Raw genomic sequence first — 17536 nt, forward strand, 5'->3', positions numbered from 1 at the left:
CTTTTCCCCAATGGCGCAGCAAATTCTTGTTTTCTCCCGCATTCACTTTTTATTAAAATTTTTAAAATTGCATGTTTTGGGGTGACATTGATGGGGTGATCATATGGGTTTCAGGAGTCATTTCTGTGGCGCATGCTCTTGTTCTGCGTCGCTCCACCAGGAGCCCTGGAGTAGGAGGATGTCGGTCGATGCCATGGTGCTCGCCAGTTGTGGGAAACTGAAAGGAGCGTTCGTTTTCCCGAGGCCCGGCCAGGCTGCGCTGTGGGTCCGTTGCAGGCGGGCTGTGCGGCCCGGGTCCCGCGCTGGGAACGCCGGGCCCTCGGGAGGCGGCGCCCGTCCGCTGCAGCGCCTGGTGGGGTTTCGGTTTTGTGTGCCCGTCCGCCCTGGGCGGGCATGTCCTTCCAGAGGCAGGTGCCCTGCGGAGCCGCCCTCGGTGCCGGGCATGGGGTGCGGTGAGAGTGGAACCCAGGCCGCTCGCTCTGGAGGGCGGGAGGCTGGGGGGCTTTGGAAGGGCGCACACCAGAGCAGGCACGAAGTAGCATCGAAGGAAAAGCGTTTTCCCCGCGGCTGGCCTCAGTGCGCAGTCTGGGAGTCTCCCCGGCGGGGACACTGGGCGGCGCAGGCCTGGCGTGTGCACCGTGCCTCGCTGTGGGGAGGCGGGGCGGGGGGACTGCTGCTCCCACAGTCCCCGGGGCGCCTCTGCTGCTGTCTGTGGCTCCCCTCCCCTGGCCGCTGGGTCTGGAGCCTCGCCAGCAGGGCGGGGGCTGTGGCCCAAGTCAGAGCCTGGCCCAGAGGACCCGGTGCGAGGCCTTCGTTCGGCTCTGGGTTTGGTGTCAGCGTCATCCGGCGCGCTGGGCCGAGGTGGTGCAGAGGGCACTCCAGCCACAGGGCAGGCAGGTGCCTTTCGGAATGGGGCCCCGCCCCCCGGGACAGGTGTGCCCAGCGAGAGTTGCGTGTCTCGGATGCAGCCGTCATCCTTCGGGCTGTCCCCCCTCCCCGGACACCGTGGCCCGGGTGTTAGCCCGGAGCACTGGGAGCTGTGGACGGCGCCCCACGGCGCCACTCACCGCCTGGCCCTCGTCCACGCTCCCTCTCGCCGTGTCTGGAGCCGTGCTGCTGTAATACCGGAAGCTTAGTGTGTGTGTGCATGTGCATGTGTGCTGTGTGAATGTCCTTAGTTTGTTTAAAAAAGGCCAATGTGTTCATGGAGAATATTTAGAAAATGCAAATATTTCCTGTTGCCTCACCAGGAATGTTTTGGTGTATGTCATTCATCTCTTTTGGGAGCAAATCTTATGCATTTATAAAAATAGGAACGTATTTAAATAATTTTTAGTTTCTAAAAACACCCTTTTAAAATCAAAACAAAACAAAACAATTTTTTTTTTTTATTATTAAAACAGGAATTCCATTCAGGAAAATGGTTAAATAGGTAAATCAGGAGGGAAAAAATACGGATACAATCCTGCCCTCCGATCATGACTAAGCCATATTTGGAGCATGCTGATGTTCTCTTTTTATAAAAATACTACAGACCTGTGCACGAAATTCAGGCACGGATAGGGTCCCTACCTGGCTGGTGATCAGGGCCGATCTGTGGGGCAATTGGCACTGCCTCGGCCAGCCTGGTGCCGCCTGCTGCCGCCGCTTATGGTTGCCTCCCTCTGCAGGGTGACCCGTGGGGTGATTGGGGGGGAGGCTTGCTTATTGAGATGTACCGTGTTCCCCCGAAAATAAGACATCCTCCGAAAATAAGACCTAGCGCATGGAAAAATAAGACATCCCCTGAAAATAAGACCTAGCGCAACTTTGGGAGAAAAAAATTAATATAAGACACTGTCTTATTTTCGGAGAAACAGGGTAGTTTACACGTAGTCTTTACCTTTTTAAAGTGTACCATTCAGCCCTAACTGGTTTGGCTCAGTGCATAGAGCATCAGCCTGTGGACTGAAAGGTCCCGGGTTTGATTCTGGTCAAGGGCATGTACCTTGGTTGTGGGCACATCCCCAGTGGGAGGTGTGCAAGAGGCAGCTGATTGGTGCTTCTCTCTCATCAATGTTTCTAACTCTATCCCTCTCCCTTCCTCTCTGTAAGAAATCAATGAAATATATTTAAAGTGTACCATATTAAAAAATTTTACAATGATCACTACTTTCTAATTTTTGAACATTTTCATAATCCGGAAAAGAAACCTTTTACTCATTAACTGTCACTCCTATTCTTCCCTCCCCAGCCCTAGGCAGTCATTAATCTATTTCCTGTCGCTAATGATTCACCATTTCTGGAAATCTCCTACAAATGAAATCAGGCAGTAAGTGGTCTTTGGCCACTGACTTTGTCCGGTATGTTTTTAGGGTTCACCCATTTTGTAGCCGCGTGCCTCAGTAATTCCTTTTAAAAACAATATATTTTATTGATTTTGTACAGAGAGAAAGGGAGAGAGATAGAGAGTTAGAAACATCGATGAGAGTCATCGATCAGCTGTCTCTTGCACACCCTCTCTTGGGGATATGCCCGCAACCAAGGTACATGCCCTTTACCGGAATTGAACCCGGGTCCCTTCAGTCCCCAAGCCGACACTATCCATTGAGCCAGACCGGTTTCGGCCCAGTAATTCCTTTTTATAGGCACGTGGTACCCACTGTGGGAAACACCTCCTTTGCTATCTGTTCATCAGCTGAGGGGAAGGGGCGGTTCCCTTTTTCGGATATTATGAATGATGCGTCTCAGAGCAGTCCTGTGCTAGTTCTTGTGGGAACCTAAGTGTTCATATCTGTCATATATGTGGCGGGCCATCGGGAGCTCCGTGTGACATTTTGAGGGACTGAGGGCTGCTTTTCAGAGCAGCTGGGATACCAGCAATGCATGCGACGGCCAGTTTCTCCACACCTTCACCAGCATTTGTCATTGTCCACTCTTTTACTTAGTTACACATCCCAGTGTGTGTGAAGTGGTCTCTCATTTTGGTCTTGATTTGCATATTCCTAATTATGTTAAGCACCCTTCCATGTGCTAATTGACCATTGAGATATCTTCCTTGGGAAAGTGTCTACTCATATCCTTTGCCCATTTAAAAAGTGGGTTATTTGTCTTTTTGTTACTGCGTGTTATGAGTTCTGCACATGTAATTTCTTTGTCAGGTATATAAATTGTAAACAGGTCCTCCCATTCTGTGGGGAGTCTTTTCACTTTCTTGGTGGTGTCCTTTGATGCACAGAAGTTTTCAGAGTTGATGAAATCAGTTTAACTGGTTTTGTTCTTTAGTTGCTTGTGCTTTTGGTGTCACATATAAGAAACCATTGCTTAGTCCAAGAGCATGAAGATTTGAACCTGTTTTCTTCCAAGAATTACTAGTTTTAGCTCTTGCCTTTAGGCTGTGATCCATTTTGAGGTAAAATTGGTGAATGGTGTGAGGTCGGGGTCGGGTGTCATCGATGTGTGTGGCTGTCCATTAGCTGAGAAGACGACTCTCTCCTCTTGTCAGAAATCAGCTACAGATGTGAGGGGTAACTTCTGACCTCTAACTTCTCTCCTTTCCTGTCACGTGCCCGTCCGCATGCCGGTGCACCGTTACTCAGCTTTATAGTGACTGAGCTGTCCGACACAGGGACCTGTGCTGGCGGGCCCGGGGGTGGCCTGTCCGCGCCATGTGCTCTGCGTGTGAACTCACACCAGGTTCCCAAGAGCCGATGTGGAAAAGAACAGAAAACATCTCACGTAATGGTTTGTATTGATTACACGTTGAGTGGTAACATTTCATATTGGGTTAAATAATGCATATTACATAAGTTTGCCTATTTTTGCCTTTTTAATGTGACTACTAGAAGATTTAAAATTATTTATGTGATTCTATGTCTATGCATTTTTTTTGTTTGTTTTGTTAATCCTCACATGAGGATATTTTCCCTTTTTTAGAGAGAATGGAAGGGAGGGGGAGAGACAGAGAGAGACATCTGTGTGAGAGACACACCGACTGGCTGCCTCCTGCCGTGCTCCCCAACCCCTGGGGCCGGGAATGAACCTGCCTGTGTCCCTTCAGTCTGTGAGCCAACGCCCTACCCACTGAGCAACCAGCGAGGGCCAGAGTGTTTTCTAATAGCATCACTTGTTATTTGGTTGATTATGTGAGGATTACATAATTGTGTCGAGGTTTCTGTTTGTTTGCTGAGGTATGAGTGACACAGCCTTATAATGATTTCAGGTGTATAACATGATAGATGTGCATGCGTAGTATGGAACGGCCACCACAGGAAGGCTGCTTGGCAGCATCGTCATGCATGGCTGTAGAGTGTTTTCTTGTAGTGAGGACGTCAGATAGGTAACAAGCAGTGTTGCGCCCGCCGCCAGGGGTGGTTCCACGGCCAGAGTGTGTCTGTCTGACCGCCTCATCCCTTCCGTCCACGCCCTGCCCGCCTCTGGACACCCCGCTGTCCTCTGGTCCGAGCTCGTCTGTGTTTGTCCTCTTAGCTTCCCTCCGGAGCGAGCATCTGTCCGTCTCTGACTTGTTTACTTCGTGCGGTGCCTCACCATCCATGTCCAAACGGCGAGGTTTCACTCGATTTTGTGGCCGCGTCCGTTTCCGGTTCAGTGCTGTGCTCGGACACTCAGGGTGTGTCCAGGGGCCTCTGCCTGCACAGCCAGGCCCGCGGCCGCCGGCCGTTCCTGGGGGCCGCCAGGACGCAGGCCACCAGGAGGCCGTGGGAAGTGGGGGCCGGGCTTCTGCGTCTGGGGCACGGGACTCCTGTGTTAGTGTCAGGGGCGGGAGTGCAGGTCTCACACTAACGTGACTCTGCTCCCCAGTAAGGCTGGAGCAGGTGCAACAAACCTGACACCCCCACCCCCACCCCCAGGAGCCCAGCTCTGCTCCAAGAGCTGGCGGTGCGGCGCTGGGTGAGCCCAGCCTCTCCCCGTCGGGCTGGCCGTCCGGGACCAGTGACCCGCCCGCCCGTGCTGGAGCGGCTGGAGGCAGCGGGGGGCGGGAAGGGCATGCGGCCCGCAGGGCAGGTGCGGGGCGCAGGGCTGGGAGCGGGTCAGGGAGCACCAGGACCTCCTGGGGGGGTGCTCGGCGTGGCTTAGGGACTGCGCGGAGCAGTGTGGGGCAGCCGGTGAGAAGTGGGTGGTCGGCACGTTTGAAGATGGAGTAGGCAGTCTGCTGATGGGTGCGGTGGGTGCACCCTGAGCCAGAGTGGGCCCAGGGCGTTGGTGATGGTGCCAGTGGGAAGTCAGAGCAGGTGGGCCGGGCACATTTGGAGCCAGAAAAAGCCGCATGGGCATCGAGCAGGTGGAGTGAGGTGACCGTTGGATTCGGAGACCTAGAGGTCTTGGGCCTGGGCAAGGGTATGGTTGCCGTGGTGGGTGAGCTTGGCGGGGGATGTCTGTGTGACAGCCTGAAAGCACAGAAGATGGGGGAGCTGGAGGGAGGGCGCTGGCTGAGGGCCAGGGGAGGGGCCGGCGTGGGCAGGCCCTCCTAAGAAGCGTCCGGCTGCCTCTTCGGAAGCTGAGTGGGACAGAGGGGTCTTGCAGTCTCCGTTACGGAGGTAAATGTAACATGTGCATGAATTTTTAATAGGAAACCCACGGTTTTGCATAAATTGAGTTACTTTAAAGCGCTTGCCCTCAGGGTTCCTTCTCCGGTGCCTTTGGGGGTGCTTTGGTGGAGAAGTTTGCGAAGCCACTTCATTATTGGGTTCTGGGGATCTGTCGTTAAATCTCACCTTAAAGAGCGTGAGAGGCCCTCGCCCATCTGTGTCCGTGATGGAGCCCTGCAGCCGCCCACTCTGCCTCCGCTGTGCGCTAATGGGTGCTGGCCAGCCCTCCGTGCTGCGGGGGTGCCAGCATCTGGCAGGACGCGTGCCCTTGATGCCCCCCTTCCTGAGGCTGTGGAGGAGGGCAGGGCCCGAGGCAAACCCTCCGAGGGCATCGCAGTGAAGCTGTATCCGGTTTTCCCGAGACACTTAACAGACCCTTTTCCCTCGGGGAAGGTGGTGGCGTGGCGGCCAGCCTGTGGCTCCCTCCCTGTTCTCACGCCGCCCGCTCTCCTTCCCACGCAGCTTTAGAGGGAGCCCCTCCCCAGTGAGGCCTCCTCCCCCAGCAGAGGCGCCCCACAGTAGGTCTCTGGCACGGGACCAGGCTTGGAGTGTGTGGCCCAGCGGTCCCTCTGGGAGCTGGCTGGTAGCGGTCTTTCGGCTGCATGGCCACGTTGTCTCCCAGCTCCCACGGCCTCCTGGGCTGCCGGCATGTGGGCTGGGGCTGCGCTGGGCCCCCAGACTCCCATCCCAAGGGCTGGCCTCCCCGACCACCCTCCCCCTGGCACAGGCCACCCAGTGTCACCTTCCCCCGGGCACCGGGCTGCGCTGTGCTGCTCCCTCATCGCCTCGCGTCTCCCTGGAGGCGGGCACAGTGGCCTTGCTTCCAGCTGGCACAGCCCGCCTCTGGGGAGGCCGTGCCACACTCCTGCAGGGCGTTTGGGGAGCAAACAGCTGTGCAAATCTGGTCTTTAGCTCCAGATTGCTGCGGCTCGGCCCGGCCACTCCAGGGCCTGCCTGCTGCCTGCCTGCTGCCTCCCGGCAGCCCGTGCTTGGCCACCGTGGCCCAGCGCCTGGATTTCTGGATCTCACTGTGGAATGTGCTGGCCAGCACCTGGCAGCCAGCACCAGGATGCTCGCAGCAGCAGGCCTGGCTGTGGCACCACGTGGCACAGAGGCTGGCGGTGACCTCGCCTGCGTCAGGGCCTGCCGCCCAGCGAGTGGGGGGCCGGTTCTCAGCCCTTTGGGGTTTCAGATTGGCAGACCAGGGTGGTGGGCCTGCCTCAGGGGAGGTCTGTCTGTCAGGCAGGAGGAAAAGGGCGGGCTACGTGGTGGGACGGGCGCGCTGAGAGGCAGTCCGTGGCTGCTGGCACCTTCCTGCTTCTGACACTGTGCTGTGCCAGTGCTGACTTCTCAGGTGTCCACACAAGGCCTGGCACCCGACACGGCCAGCAGGAAGTGTGGGGAGTGGCTGCCTGGACCATCCCGTGCCCCTTCCGTGGGACTGGCGCGGGTCAAGGGCAGAGAGGGAGGCTCAAGACAAGGCGCCCACTTCTGAGCATCTGTGTCCCTGTGCCCTCGCTGTGGGCATCACCCCGGCAGGCCGGCCCGTGGTCCACACTCACACTCTGCCCCATGGCTGGCCAAGAGCTCCAACGTCAGAGGGATTTCGTGTAGGTTTCCTGAATTTTAAAATACAAGTGTGCTGTTACTTTACTGTGAAGGTGCATTTTTTATGTAGGTAGATATCTTTTTAAAAATTTCCTGCTTTCTGAAATGGTGCTTGCATTTTGAAAAAAAAAAATGTTTAATTTCCAAGCTGCATGAAAGCCTGCCCTTTTTATTAGAAAATGAGGAGACAACACTCAAATGTGCCTAACTCCGCATATTCCAAGCTTTGAAGAAGACGGGGGGCAAAACAGTTTGTCCCCGAGCAGCTTTCGCGTTGCTTCTGAAGGTCCTCTGTGGACTTTGATAAGCCCACATCTGAGCGGGAGCAGCGAAGACTCCTCTTTCAGCTTGGCGCTGTTCTGGCCACCGTACGTGACTGAGGTGTAACGAGCACAACACTGACCCAGAGACACACACTCAGTGCTTCCGGTTTCATCAGATACTCCTGCTTCAAAAGCCTTAGGAAGCCTTTGTAATCGATTGTAAGGTGCTCAGGGTGAGTTTGTATTGTAAAACTTTCTTCAAGGAACCCTCTGCTGAAGAAAGGTGGCAGGACAAGGGGCGTGGTGAATATTTGCAAATAGTTTATCAGGGTTTAAAAGAGAATCCTTGTGCTTTATAATTACCCTTTTTTTGGGAACCAGCCTATAATGTAAAAAATATCTGGTGGTGTAACCTTTGCTCGCATGGATGTTTATGGAATTGGAAACATGTGATTCCTCAGAGTGTGTGTACTGCAATCTAAATGTTGCATCTGCACATGCTTGTGTAAACATGTCAGTTTCCAAGTAACCTTTGCAGTATCTATCTATCTATCTATCTATCAATCATCTATCTGTAAAAGGCTAATATGCTAATTGTCCATCGTCCGGTCGCTATGATGCGCACTGAACACCAGGTCAGACGCTCAATGCAGAAGCTGCCATGACATGTCTGCAGACCTGGCGCCCATAAGCAAAACTCCACTTCCTCCAAGTGGGACACAGGCCCTGCCACCACCCTGGAGCAACAGCCCACAGATCACAGCTGATGCTGCTGAGACCCCGTGGCGCAAAGTGCGGTCCACGGCCCAGCCCGGAAACGGTTGCTGTGGGTGCCGAGTAATGATGTCACATAGCAACACCCAGCTTCCTCTCCCTAGCGACTAGCCTCCTTGCAGTTTCTTCAGCCCAGGAACACAACTTGCTTTATAGCCAGGTGCAAACATTTTACAGTTTAACCAAATGTCTGTGAAGCATTTTCCCATGCCTCATCTCATTTGATCCTCACAGAAGTCCTGGAGTAGGTAGATAGGAGACTCAGTGGAATCCTATTTTCTTTTCATTAGCCAGAAAACGAAGATTTAGAAAGCTTAGAAACTTGACTCGACTGAAAAGAAGAAATGGTGGCCCTTGAAAATGACTTCAGCGCCGAGACCGGTTTGGCTCAATGGATAGAGCGTCGGCTTGGGGACTGAAGGGTCTCGGGTTCCATTCCGGTCGAGGGCATGTACGTTGGCTGCGGGCACATCCCCAGTAGGGGGTGTGCAAGAGGCAGCTGGACGGTGTTTCTCTCATTGATGTTTCTAACTCTCTATCTCTCTCCCTTCCTCTCTGTACAAAATCAATAAAATATATTTAAAAAAATGACTTCAGGTTTTCTCACTGCGTAGAATATAGTCAAACACTGTTGCAGTTAAATATTTCACCCTTTGTTCTCCCTGCGTGATCTACAATAATAATCTGCTTCGTGTTGATATTTACTGCTGTGTTGCTGACAATTACCTGAAAGAGAAGTTGGGGTGCTTCAACTGGGCTGGAAAAAGGGTAGCTATATCAGAAAGCAGGCTTAATTAAGCAAATTTATTCTATATCTATAAAAGGCTAAGTTGACTTGTGCATGCGTCATACCTATAAAGCTCTCACCGGCACCAATTGCAGGCATGTGTTTCTTTCTTTAAAAAAAAAAAAATGTATTGATTTTTTACAGAGAGGAAGGGAAAGGGATAGAGAGTTAGAAACATCGATGAGAGAGAGAAACACCGTCCAGCTGCCTCCTGCACACCCCCTACTGGGGATGTGCCTGCAACCAATGTACATGCCCTTGACCGGAATCAAACTTGGGACCTTTCAGTCCGCGGGCCAACGCTCTATCCACTGAGCCAAACCGGTTTTGGCGCACGCATGTGTTTCGATCTGTCATTGTCGATCGTGAGTTTGGTTGACATTTCTATTATAGAGGAAGGGCAAATAGCGATATTAAAATATTTCTCCTAATTAATTTCCTTTAAACGTGCACAAATCCATGTACAGGGCTTCTAGTTATAGTATATTACAGAAGGCCTTTTAAAATGTCTAGAAATGTGTTACGTGTTTAAGTGATTAAATATTTTTTTAACTGGGATTAAAAAAAACGCTAAGATTTTTCACAGAGGTTTTTGTTGTTGTTAATCCTCATCCAAGGATGTTTTTTCCCATTAATTTTTAGAGAGTGGAAGGGAGAGGTAGAGAGAAACATTGATGTGAGAGAGATAATCAATTGGTTGCCTCCTGCATGTGCTCCAACCAGGGTTGGGGATTGAACCTTCAACCAAGGTACATGCCCTTGACCAGGAATCGAACCTGCCACACTGGGCAGGGCTGGCAGAGATGGCACAGTGGAAGGCTTTAGGTGGTATCATTTTTGGAAAAACCATTTCGCTATAAGGGTCTTGACAAAAACTCTGGCCGGTTTGACATTGCTTAGCTACATAGGCAGCAAGCGGTGCCTGCCGAACCAATTTAAAACTACTGTGTTGTCCGTGTGCAGATTTCCTGTATGCAGTATTTAAACGGCAAACCTTACCAGCCTGAGCAAGTCGACATACAGTAGCATAAAAGAATTAGATCTACCGAACCAAAACGTGTGCATACCTAAAGTAGTTTCTTCTCTTGATTTTGGTTAAGTTGATGGGAGTGTCTTCACATCTGTAATTTCTGGTAACTCAACGAGAACACACTGAACTTTTGGGTGGTAATAAGTTTCCCCGTATGTAAAACATCTGCCACGCCGCTGACTCATTGTGAGTGACGAGCAGACACGATTGTCTTCCTGCGGAAAGCAGAAGCACACTACCGTAATGACCACTTCGGGATCACAGCACAGCTCGGCCTCACACTGCTGCCCACAGGCTGGAGGCTGAGGACTCAGGGGGACAGACCCCAGGGGAGCACTGGGGTTAGGTGCCTGTCAGTGAGCTGTGGATTTATGTGGGGCTTACTTTGGTTTTTATGAGGATTTATTTTTCTTTTCATCGATCTCAGAGAGGGGGGGAGGAGAGAGAAACATCAGGCACCCCACGCCCCAAGGGAACCCCCACCCTGATCCAGGACACCCTTAGCGGATGAGAGAATCCTGGATCAGCTGCCTCCTGCCCGCCCCACACTGGGGATGGAGCCCACAACCCGGGCAGGTGCCCTGACAGAGAATCAAACCATGACCTCCTGGTTCATAGGTCGACGCTCAACCACTAGGCCACACCATCCTGGCTGTTTTTACCAGTACGTAAAATTAATGAATATGTTTTCATTGCCTTATCGATTTTAATTTTATAAATATTTCTGTTCTTAAAAGCTCAAGTGCTTTTGTCTATTTCGTAATAGAAAAACTAACTGAATGCATACTTTCTGGTGGTGATGTGTGTGTTTTGGTGGGTGGGGGGGTTAATGGTATTCCTAGTGATTCTCTTTCATGTTTAAAAGTACTACCTTCATAGACATTTGTAATTGACATTTAACATTACAGTCACAATCATTTTTTTCTTGAAAAAAAGGGGGGGGGCTAAGAAGAAAGTTACTAAAAACAGATATGAGTTTAACTGCAAGAGCTTATTTAAAACTAGAGGCCCAGTGCACGAATTTGTGCATGGGTGGGGTCCAGCCAGCCTCCCCTGATTGCGGCCATTTGGGGCTGGGCTGGCCGGGAGGAGGTGCCATGGGAGATTGGGAGGTTGGCTGCTGGCTCTGCCCCTGATTGGGGTCTGATCAGGGCTGGGCTAGGGGGTGGGGAGGTTGACCAGCTGAAGTGCACCTCATAGCTACCAGTTGTTCTGGTCGTTCCGGTTGCTTGGCTTTTATATATGTAGACTAGAGACCCAGTGCATGAAATTCGTGCATGGGGAGAGAGGGGGTCCCTCAGCACAGCCTGCAACCTCTCTGATCTGGACACCTCAAGGGATGTCTGACTGCCTGTTGGACATCCCTCTCACAATCCAGGACTGCTGGCTCCCAACTGCTCGCCTGCTTGCTTCCTGCCAGCCTGATCACCCCCTAACCACTCCCCTGCCAGCCTGATTGATGTCTAACTGCTCCCCTGCTAACCTATTTGCCCCTAACTGCCCTCCCTTGTAATCCTGGTTTCCCCCCACACCCCCCAACTGCCCTCCTCTGCAGGCCTTGTCCCCCCAACTGCTCTACCCTGCAGGCGTGGGCCCTTCCCAACTGCCCTTCCCTGCAGGCTTGGTCGCCCCCAATTTCCCTCCTCTGCTGGCCTGGTCACCTCTAACTACCCTCCCCTACAGGCTTAATTGCCCCCAACTGCCCTCCCTTGCAGGCCTGGTCCCTCCCAACTGCCTTTCCCTGCTGGCCATCTTGTGGTGGCCATCTTGAGTCCACATGGGGTAGCCATCATGTGTTTTGCAGTAATGGTCAATCTGCATATTACTTTTTTATTAGATAGGATAGAGGCCTGGTGCATGGGTGGGGGCCAGCTGGTTTGCTCAAAGGGTGTCCTGGATCAGGGTGGGGGTTCCCTTGGGGCGTGGAGTGGCCTGGGTAAGGGGCCTCCGGTGGTTTACAGGCCAGTCACACACCCCAGCAACCCAAGGGGAAGCCCTAGTATCTGGGGTTTATTTACCTTCCACAATTGAAACTTTGTAGCCTGGAGTGGAGCCAAGCCTTCTGCTCGCTCAGTGGTGGCAGCCATTTCTGTTGGGATTTATTTATCTTCTATAATCAAAACTTTGTAGCCTTAAGTGGAGGCCAAGGCCGGCCAGGGCTGCAGAAGCTTGGCTTCCTTCATTGCAGGGGGCAACCCTCGCCTCCTGCTCTCTCCAGCTCCGTGGCTGCCGCCATTTTTCTTGGGATTTATTTATCTTCTATAATTGAAACTTTGTAGGCTGAATGCTTGGGCGGACCAGGGTGTGCGGAAAGCTTGGCTTTCTCCATCGCTGGGGAAACTCAAGCCTCCCTCCTGCTCTGTGGCTGCAGCCATCTTGGTTGGGTTTATTTGCATATTTGCTTCTGATTGGCTTGTGGGCGTAGCAGAGGTATGGTCAGTTGGCATATAGCTCTTTTATTAGATAGGATTGTTTGTTTTCTTTTTATTTATCTATTTCAAAAATACATTTTTTTCTGCCGAAGCCGGTTTGGCTCAGTTGTAGAGTGTCGGTCTGTGGACTGAAAGGTCCCAGGTTCGATTCCAGTCAAGGGCATGTACGTTGGTTGCGGGCACATCCCTGGTGGGGTTGTGCAGGAGGCAGCTGGTCGATGTTTCTCTCTCATCGATGTTTCTAGCTCTCTATTTCTCTTCCTCTCTGTAAAAAAATCAATAAAATATATATAAAAATACATTTTTTCTAATGTATATTTTTATTGATTTCAGAGAGGAAGAGGGAGAGAGAGAGAGAAACATCAGTGATGAGAGAGAATCATTGGTTGGCCGCCTCCTGTATGCCCCACAATGGGAATCGAGCCTGCAAACCGAGCAGGTACCCTTGACTGGAATGGTACCTGTGCCCCTTTAGTCCACAGGCTGACACTCTATCCATTGAGCCAAACCAATAACTGCTAATATTATTTGAAGGGATACCCCCCAAATAATGCAATTGGGGGAATAATTTTCCTTTGTTTTTTGAGATATGAGCTATATCTCATTAAGTGATGTGAACTCAGATGTTGGCCATTGACTGGATTGTGTCAGGCTTTTAAAAAATACCTTGATTGAGATAGTCACTTACCACACAGCCCATCTCTTCGTGTGCCCAGTTCCGTGGCTGTAGTGTGTTCACAGGGTTGTGCCTGTTCTGGACACGTGTGAGCAGGACCATGCAGCACGGGTCTTTGACTCTGGCTTCTTGCACTTGGCATCGTGTTTCCAGGGCCCATCGCTGGAGTGGCGGGGTGGCTGTCTGTTCCTCTGTGCTGCCCAGTCACGTTCCACGCAGACCGCACCACGTTTATGCACGCGGTAACCCCGGGTCGGCACTTGGGTTCCTCGTTGGCTGTTAGGAGTACGTGCCGTTAGGAACGTCGTGTAAGGTGTTAGTGTGCACATGTTTTCATTTCTTTTCGTGTGTATCTAGGAGTTTGCATCTGTTTGTTTGTTTGTTTTTTGTATCCAAAATGTGTTTATTGGGATGGTTTCCCACTCATCTTGATTTGAGGTGCTTTTAGTGCTGCTTCCTTCTGAAGGAGCATCCTTCTGTAAGCCTTGCTCTTCCTCCTGTTGGCTGACAGAGGACAGTGGAGCTACCAACACGCAAAACTACCGTTTGTGCGTGGCTGAGCATCCTGGGCATTTTACATCCATGAAGCAGGAATTGGGGCTGCACCAGGCGCTGCTTCTTGTGATTCCTCTTCTCCTCTTCCGGAGAGGGATGGAGGAGATCCTGAGCGAGAGGCCGTCACTGCCGGAAAGGCTGCATCTGTTTTTTAAAAAAATTACCCCTAGTGTTGGAAATATTACAGGCATGCCCTTCCCGTGCCCTCTACCTAAGAATATGTGTGTTTTTTAATTGATTTTTTAGAGAGAGGGGAGCAGGGGGTGGAGAGGGGAAGAAACATTGATGTAAGAGAGAAACCAATTGGTTGCCTCCCATACATGCCCCGACCAAGGATCAAGCCCACAATGTAGGCATGTGTCCTGACTGGGAATCAAACCCACAATGTTTGATGTACGGGACGACGTTTCAACCACCTGAGCCAGCAGCTGAGCTGGATCTGCTTTTGCTGCTGCTTTGAGCTGCTCTATTTGGCTCTGATTTCGGTTTGTGCAGAGGATCTTGGACCTTCCTGCTGACTCGGTGACTTGTTTTATGCTTGAAACCCCTGGAGAACCCCCCCCCCCCCACAATCCAACCCGTGCCTGTAGGTTATATGTGTATGTTTTTGTTTTGTTAATCCTCACCCAAGGATATTTTCCCCCTTGATTTTCAGAGAGAGTGGAAGGGAGGAAGAGAAGGGGAGAGAGAAAACCATCGATGTGAGAGAGGGACATCGATTGGTTGCCTCCCACACGTGCCCTGATCAGGGCTGGGGATCCAGCCTGCAACCGAGGTACAAGCCCTCAACGGAGATTCAAACCTGAGACCCCTCAGTGTGCAGGCCGGTGCTCTAACCATTGAGTGCCACCGGCCAGGGCTATGTTTTTTATTTTTATGTTCTCCCCTCTTCTTGGTGGTCCCTGTGCTGTGTGGGCCCAGCACCAGGGGGCATGACTGCATGGTTTCTCTTTCCGTTAGCCAGTGTGCCGCTCACTCCTAGGTGTTTTCATGGGGATTTTGGTAACTGGTTGCCTATTTTTGAGGAAATAGACATTGTAAGCTGGTAGTGATCCTCCTGAGCATTCTGTTAAGCGTCCAAAGGAGACCTACAGGGATGTTTCCATAATTTGTATCAAATCTAAGTGAACAGTAACACCATCAGCTAACGGCCTGAGCTACATTGCGAATTTCATTACTGCGTTTTAATTAAGGAGCACATTCTGCCGTGGTCACTCCTGTTGCTGGTGAGCAGCCTGTAGGTCTCTCGTCTCGTATTTAACGGAGTGAACCGCAGGAAGGTGATTGCGTGCCTGTGGATATTGGCTGTTGTGTAACCGCTGTGCCTTCATTTTGAGAAGTGTAAACTTTTGGGAACCTTTCACATGCATAACATCCATTAAGTCAAAGAAATCTCCCTCACGGGGGAGCCCAGTGGTTAGTGTCTGCCCTAGTGTTGAAAGGTTTCAGGTTCACTTCCTGGTCAAGTACATGTACCTGGGATGCAGATTTGATCCCCAGCCTCAGTTGGGGCATGTGTCTCTTTCACATCGATGTTTCTCCCCCCACCCTCCCTCCCTCCCTAAAAACCAGTGGGAGAAATACCCTGTGTGAGGGTCACAGACAGAAATATCAGATGGACTCGCCTGCCTTAGTGGCTCAGCTGGCGGAGCTTCGTTCCGTGCCCCGCAGGTTGCCGGGGATTCTGGGTCAGGGCACACACCTGGCGGCAGGTCTGATCCCCAGGGGAGGAGCTTGCGGAAGGCAACCAATCGATGTTTCTCTCTCCCTCTCTCCCCCTCTCTCAGCCTGTCCTCCGGTGACGATTAAGGGAAAAAGAAATCAATGAGCTCTAAGGCTTCAGGAAGGTCTCACTCCTTCCCTGTAGGCAGGAGCTCCCGGCCGGAAAGGGCAGGCAGCTGCTGGGAGAAGTGCCCGGGGGCGGGGCTGTGGGAGGCCAGCAGCTGCCGGGCTCCCAGCCGAGCACCGAGCACCAGGAGGTACTGCTCCTGTGAGCCGCCCCCCTCCTCGTCTCTAACTGAACCTGCTCGCTGCCCTGGGTTTGCATTAAAAAAAGAATATTTTACAGTAAATGGGGGGGGGGGTGGCGGGGAGAGAGAAACATCTGTTTGTTCTACTATGTATGCATTCGTCAGTTGATTCTGGTATGTGCCCTGACTGGGATCAAACCTGCAACCTTAGCATGTCCGGACGATGTGCTAACCATCCTGGCTATCGGCCAGGGCCTTGGTTTTCCGACGGTTGAAGGTTTGAATGGTCCTATAGTGGGCTCGTCCTCGTTATCCCATCTCTGACCTCCCACCTCTAGCCCCGAGCCACACCCCCCGCTGGTTTCTCTCCCTCAGGTAGTTCCCGCTGCCAGGCCTCGGCCCACCCCGCTGGGCACTGTCTATTCCCGGAGGCATCTCTGGGGCACGCCTCTCGGGCCTCAGCCCCATCAGTGGGGAGAGCACATCCTGCCCTGGGCTGCGTGGCAGCGGCTGGCGGGCGAGGCTGCCAGGGCCAGCCTTGATCTCTGACTTGAAAGGCAGAGTGGCAGCGGGTGCTCAGGCCTGGATATGCCAGGGGCGTTTGATGCGAGGTCCTCTGAGCTGTCACTCCGGCAGTGCGTCCACAGGCACCGATGGCAGACTTCCTCAGCTCCCGTGGCTCGCTTTGCCTGCAGGTGAGCAGTGCAGGAGGTGGCCAGTTGGCCGGGAGTTTACCCGGCCTCAGATTCACTCACCGCCCTCACCTGCGCAGGGAGATGGGCGGGGAAGCGGCGGTACTTCTGCAGGCAGCTCCCCCCTCCGGCAGCCAGGCCCGGAGCAGCCCCCTCGGGCTGGCCTCGGACCTTTGGTCGGAGCCTAGGAAAGCAGCGGCTGCTGGTGAGGTGTGGCCCTGGAGCCGCCGGCTGTTCTGGAGTGTGGTGTCCGGGCCTGGCTCCTCACGAAGGGACAGGCGGAGCTGGGGCCGGCCTGCGGGGCCCTCCGTGAGCCCGGCTCCCATGGACGGAGAAGGTTCCGGAGCCTGCACTGGAAGGGGGGCTTATCAGAGGCAGCTCGGTGTTGGCAGGCTCCACCAGCGTTCCATGGTGCTAGACCCAGGGCGCCCGTGCCCCTTCGCTGTTCCTTACCCGGCGCCTGCTGGGTCAGGCTGGGCACGGGCTTGGGTCCAATACAACACGCTGGACAGAGGCCACTTAGACAACCGTCCGCCTGGAGGTGGTCCCCGAGGGGTGCATGATGTCGCCCTGCTAGGCTCAGAGTCTGCCCCTCCCGTGGGCACCTCAGGTGCCAGGCACTCAGGCATATGTCCGTGGTGGTGGTGGTGGGAGGGTGGAGGGGTGATGGAGGGGTGATGGAGGGGTGATGGTGGGGTGATGGTGGGGTGATGGTGGGAGGATGGAGGGGTGGTGGTGGGAGGGTGGAGGGGTGATGGCTCAGGCTGAGGACCTGCTGGCCGTGCTGAGGGCTGTGTGCGCCGTGGGGGCTTCCCCCCTCTCCCTTCCCTGCCGAATGGCCTAGTCTGCTACGCCTCCTTCTGCACAGAACCTTCCTGGGCCCGCGGCTCCCAGACCCATCCTGTGTGCGGGCCCACGCTCGGACCGCCTGGTCCGTGGGCTTCCCAGGTGCTGTGCCCCGGAGGGCGCCTGGTGAGCGCGGCTCCTGTGGAGCTCTGAGCCGGGGTGCCTGCCCCCGCCCGGCCACGCGTGGCCTCCGGGCTGGCTGGGCTGCAGGTGCCGCTGCCCTACGGAGCCGGGCGCCGTGCCTGCGCTGCGGCCGGAGTCCTGGGGGCTGAGTCGTGCTCAGCAGGAGGGAGCGGGCGGCGGGGTCATCGCCTC

General features: G+C 53.4%; 1 protein-coding gene and 1 pseudogene across 5 annotated transcripts in view; one reads left to right on the plus strand and one right to left on the minus strand.

The window, feature by feature from the left end:
* Nucleotides 1-17536, plus strand: part of TRAF3 (TNF receptor associated factor 3) — an 81065-nt gene that overhangs the window by 18001 nt on the left and 45528 nt on the right. The gene's annotated exons all lie outside the window — the stretch shown is intronic.
* Nucleotides 13541-13827, minus strand: LOC123651950 (annotated as a pseudogene).

The sequence above is a fragment of the Pipistrellus kuhlii genome, unplaced genomic scaffold, assembly GCF_014108245.1.
Source record: "Pipistrellus kuhlii isolate mPipKuh1 unplaced genomic scaffold, mPipKuh1.p scaffold_m20_p_97, whole genome shotgun sequence".
NCBI classification, from domain to species: Eukaryota; Metazoa; Chordata; class Mammalia; order Chiroptera; family Vespertilionidae; genus Pipistrellus; species Pipistrellus kuhlii.